This window comes from Aedes albopictus, chromosome 3, assembly GCF_035046485.1.
Source record: "Aedes albopictus strain Foshan chromosome 3, AalbF5, whole genome shotgun sequence".
Taxonomy (NCBI): domain Eukaryota; kingdom Metazoa; phylum Arthropoda; class Insecta; order Diptera; family Culicidae; genus Aedes; species Aedes albopictus.
This window is the reverse complement of record NC_085138.1, coordinates 442,135,478-442,141,477: the sequence shown is the minus strand read 5'-3', so window position 1 is coordinate 442,141,477 and position 6,000 is coordinate 442,135,478.

The following is a 6,000-nucleotide window of genomic DNA, read 5'->3' as shown; positions in this document are numbered from 1 at the left end:
AAATCCTAAATGGAATCTCTGATGTAATTTTAGGAAAAATACATTATAGAATCAAGGTAAACATTTCGGTAAGAATCAATGAAGGAACAGAAGAAATCCTAGAAATCACGAGAGGAATCGCAGAAGGTCGACTCGAGTCTCTGATGAAATCCCAGGAGAAATCTTTAAAGGAATCCAGGGTGGAATCCCTGATGGAATACCTAAAAGAATCTGGGGTGGAATCTCTAATGGAATACTGCGATAAATTCCTAAAGGATTTCCGGGAAGCATCAATGAAGGGTTGTAAGAAGAAATTCTGAAGGAATCCTTGAAAGGATCCAGGAGAAAGCCCATTAGGACCCCTAAATAAGTTATGGGAGTAACACCTGAATGAACGTCAGAAAAATCCTGAAAGAAATCAAAGATAAAAATCTTCGAATGAATTCCGGAACAAATCCCTAACGGAATCTCGGGAATAAGTCCTCAAAATGATGCTTGAATGAATCTCGAGAGGAGTCTCTTGGAAACCTTGGAAAAATCAATAGGTATATCCTGGAAGACATCAAGGAATTCCGGGAGAAATACAGTGTATCAAACAATTGTCCGTACAGCAATTTTTTGTCAAAATAATTTTTCATTCAAATGTTTATAACTTTTTTATGCGTCAATCAAAAATGCTGAAAATTTGACCAATCATGAATCATATATTAAAGCTCCATTGGTAAAATTTTGAGCGAGATCGAATAAATTTTCTGAAAGTTATAGAACTTTTAGTAAAACTTATAAGATTTTTGAATACATTTTTAAAATATTATATCTCAATATGTACTCGATGAAATTTTTTCAACTTTTTTGTGTTATAGCTTATATCTAAGGCTTTCATATGCAACTGTGTTTGAGGTTTTACATTCACTACAAAAAATATGAAAAATGTGCTTATGTAGTTGACGATGTTTAAAAATTTACCATATTTTGCACATATAATCTTCCAAACCAATAAAAGTGCATTTACTGAACGAAAAATCCATAGGACCTACTCTTGATATGTAGTTTAGTAGGTCCTGTATAAAAATATTGCATTAAGAGAGTTTAAAAAAGTTGAAAACACTTGGCACTTTTATTGATCAAAATATGATAAATTTCCAAATGACACTCTGAATATATACAGATTTTTCATATTTTTTGTAGTGAATATAAAACCTTAAACGAAGCTGCATATGAAAGCCTTAGGTATAAGCTGTAACACCAAAAAAATTGAAAAAGTTTCATCAAGTACATATATATATAATGTGTAAGATATATAATGTTTTAAAAATGTGTTCAAAAATCTTATAAGTTTTACTAAAAAACCTATAACTTTCAGAAAACTTATTCGATCTCGCTCAAAATTTTACCAATGGAGCTTTAATATATGTTTCATGATTGGTCAAATTTTCAGCCTTTTTGATTGACGCATAAAAAAGTTATAAACATTTAAATGAAAAATTATTTTGACCAAAAAATTTCTGTACGGACAATTGTTTGATACACTGTATATAAAGGAATCGCTTGAGCTAAACCAGGAGGAATCCTGATGGAATCCCTGATGCAGCTTCGGGAATAATCCGTGAAAGTATGAATGAAAGAATCCCGGGAGGAATCCCTGATGTAATGTCGGGAAATGTCCTTGATGAAATACCAAGAATTTCCAAAAGCAATGTCAGGGGGAAATCTCTTAAGAAACCCCTGGAAGAATCAATGAATAAATCTTGGTTGACATTGCTGAGGAAATCCCGGAAAAAAATGACGAAGTATATAAAAAAAAAAATCTCAGTAGAAATGAAAGAAGAAATTTCTGTAGGAATCTTTGAAAAAATCCAAGGAGGAATCCCTGAAAGAATTTTAGACGAAAACTCAGATTATTTTTAAGAGATCCTGGGAGAAATTCTCCAAAAATTATATGAGAAATCAATGTCGGAAACCCGGATGAAATATCTAAAGAAATCTCTGAAAATATTTAGGAGGAAGAAATAAATAAATCTCAGAAAGAATTCCTGAACAAACGCCCGAATGAGTCCTGAGAAAAATCCTAAAAGAATCTCGTTAGAAATTAATGAAGGAATCCAGGAAGAAATCAAACGGAATCTCTGGAATAATTTTTTGAGAGATATTAAAAAAAAAACACAAAATTTGAATGGAGGAATGCTGAAAGAAATTCCTAAAGGAAGCATGGAAGAAATCCCTGAAGCAAACCTAGGAGAAAACCCAGGAAGAATGTTGGAGGAATCCCTGATACAGTCTCGGAAATATTCCGTTAAAAATCCCAAAAGAAATCGGTAAATGGAACCCGGGAGGAATCAATGAAGGAACCCCGGTAAAAATATCTAAAGAAATCCTGGGAGAAACCCCTAAATGAATCCCGAGACTAATCAATGACACAATCGCGGTAGAAATCCAAGGCAGAATTCCAAAGGAATCCCTGATGCAGTCTCTGAAATAATCTGTGAAAGAAACCCGGAGGAAATCCCGGGAGGAATCAATGTAGGAATCTCGCTAAAAGTGCCGAAAGAAATCCCTGGAAAAATCCGGGAGAAATTAAAAAAGGAATCCCGGGAGTAATCTTAGAGGGAATTCCGCCACGTAATCCTTATGAAAACCCAGGTGCCATTTTAAAAGAATTCCAAAAAAGGAATCCCGTGAGAAATTAATGAAGAAACCTCGGGGGGAATCTCTGAGAGGATCCTAGAAAATCCCGGGAGATATACCTGTCGGAACGCTGGAAGACATCCCTGAAAGAAACACGCCCAAGTAACAATCAGCATGCCTTGAAGGTTTATTCATGTTTTATTCTGGTTTTATACGAGCATGTCAGAAAGCTAGTTGTTCTAAATTAGTTTTATGTGGTAGTTTTTTACTTTGAACCTTTGGCGTTCCATGAAACTACAATATAACTTCTGCTATAAACATCTTCAATTAAAGACTTGCAAGTAGACATGAATTGGTTTTATCACTTATTATATACCATTTCAATAAAACTTGCATTTGCGGTTGTTGTCGGAGAGATTTTTTTGTAAACAAATACACAAAACTGTGAGGCAATGCATAAAACCAACAAAAGATTTTGTGGCCGTAACATAAACCAAAAAAATGCTGTGATAAAACCGTTAGTTCTATCATAAGCTCAGTTATGACTACCTCAGGAGGGTTAGCCCTATTGGAGGAATCATCAGGAACACAGAGTTTTATCAGAAAAATATGTCGCCTAGCCGGGATAATTCATGTAAATACAGAAAAAATATTACTCAATTTTATGATTTCACGTTCAGCTTAAGATCAAATTAAACCATACAACACGTTTCCGTCATTTTAGTTTGTCAGAAAAATTACATAATGCCTTTTAAACTCCGCTGTGTTCAAAAACCTTTTCTGCACCCAATTCCACCGAGTAAATTAAATGCATTTAACTTCCAAATTAAGCATAGTTTGTGCGGCGCACTTAGTTTTTGTCATTATCACAGTCACATTCACCACAAATTTTCCGTGGCATGTCTCCTGACACGTATTAAATAGGAAAACAAATCTGAATTCCATATCTGCATCTTTCTAATTGATGACTGGATAAACAACCAAGCATAATTTATTCTGACGATCGAACATTGAGAGTGAAAAATAATCAAAACAATTATTTGACAAGTCAGAAGATGGTTTTATTTAGAAGATTGATAAAACTATGATATAACCCGAAATCCTAAGCCGGTTTGCATACGAAGTCCTGTAGACCCTAATAAGACTGGGCCAACTAGCCAGAACGTGGGCTTATTGAGGCATACAAGAACTCGAGAGCATTTTCAAGTCGGCATCAATGGTTTTATGTTTAGGATTTTTGAAACGCTAAAAAACTTTGATAAAAATAAAATTGTTACTTGGGATGACGGAATTCCATGAAAAACTCTGAGTGGAATATCCGGAGGAATTTTGGGATGAACCCCTGCAGGAATTCCTAGATGACACCCGGTAGGAATATTACGAGAAATTCATGGAGAACTATTGGGAGGAATTGCTGAATATTTGTGCAGAATAATCCCTGTGGAAGGCCTCATAGGTGACCAAAATATCTGTGATATAAACGCGATAATTTTCAACTGAAAATCTTTTCGGCACATGGCTCTTATACACTTGAATAGTTTTGTGGAAGGCGCCATTTTTATATCTTATCGCTGAGTCAAGATATTAGCAACAGTATTTTATTCACTCAATTGATTGATTGATTTGTCTTTATTAGAGAGACTTTCAGCCCTTGGCTGGTTCGTCTCTCTTATTTTATTCACTCAAGTGTAACCTGTTCGATTGATTTCTTCTTATAATTACTCTACTAGACAATGTTTGGTGAGATAAATATACAGGGGGTGACCAAAATGTTTGGGATAGGCAACTTTTTGTTCTCTCACAAAAAAGATCAACATACTGTAACTTTTCATAGAGTGTATAACAAATTTGCAAATTTTGATTGTTTGTTAACCTACTGTATGTACATCACTGCACGGACAGAAATGTTGTCTGGTCGATAACACTTTTTCCATAGTTCTATCAAGACTCAAAGATATTCTTGGAATAGCAGCTTCAAATGGTTGCTTTACAATGATTTGATATTCGCACCAAGCATATTTTTCGTTTGAATCAACGTCATTGAAGATCAACCATCCAATGCCTCAACCAAGCATATATGTCATTACTTGAACCCTCTGGCTGTTGCCGACTCAGCCACAAAGAGTTGATGTATTTGTTCATCATGGCGGCGGCAGTTGTAAGAGACGAGTTCATTTCTGTCGAATTCTTTCTAAATCTGTGGGTATGTATTTATCAAAGTTTTACTTCTATATTAAGTGTATTTTAATTATTTTATTTTCAGCCAACAATAATGGTATTTCATAGCTGAAAATTGATCGTGAAGATATACAAACGCTCCTGCCTCCACCACGTCTAACGAACAAACAGCATTGCAGTGGTTGACGAATAGTCTCGGACTTCGAAAGCTATCACAAGCCAATTGAGTTTCAATATCCGTAATATTTTTTTAATAATTACTCCACAGACAAACAGACGTGTCATTTGAAAGAAAATGCGATAAAAATCATCGTCACGCAAACATAATCGCCCAATGCTAATTATGCTGTGGTACGCAAGTCCACTGAGTAGATGGCGGTAGTGAGCAAACGTCAAACAGGAGCAAAAACGATGCGAGCGCCATGAGCGAGCGATTTGCGAACTACGGAATAATTGAATAATCCGTTAAAAAGTGAAACGATGGGAAGTGAGTAGAGTGAGACGTCTGTTTGTCTGTGATTACTCTATCCACGCGTTTATCCTAAATATAAGGATTTTAATGATTTTAGAAATAATAAAAACATCATTTGAACGATTCTCCGTGTATGATTTAACCAACCATCCGATATAGTTAGTGCTACCCTCAAGTTGAGGGTTAAGTTAAGAATAAACATGCTTAACTCCACCATGAGAAAAAATGAGCTGTCAAACCATCAACCATAAATATTGTTGATGTAAGCATAATATGGTTGAATGAACCATATTTTTGCTCTAATCAAATCTTCAATTCTGTTGATTTCATGCTTCCATTATTCTTCGACCTATTATATTATGCGTGATACAATCTCAATAAAGGATTATATAAAAGTCAGTGCACAAATATGCTTGTTTGGGACCGTAATATGATTGACATAACTTTATATTTTTCTCCGTGTGGTACAAATTTGAGCTCCATTGGCTAATCTTTCGCGAAGCTTGAACCGTTCTCGCAAAACATTATTTTTCAGACAACTAATTTTTGCATTTTTTTTATCTGTATTAACAAGATTTTAGCCCTTGGCTAGTTCATCTCGGGACCCACGTTTTACTTCCCTTCCGAAGGAAGAACTCACATTTTGCGAGTTTGTCGGGAGTGGGATTCGATCCCAGGTCCTCGGCGTGATAGTCAAGTGTTCTAACCATCACACCAGGTCCGCTCCAAGAACTGTCATATCTCGA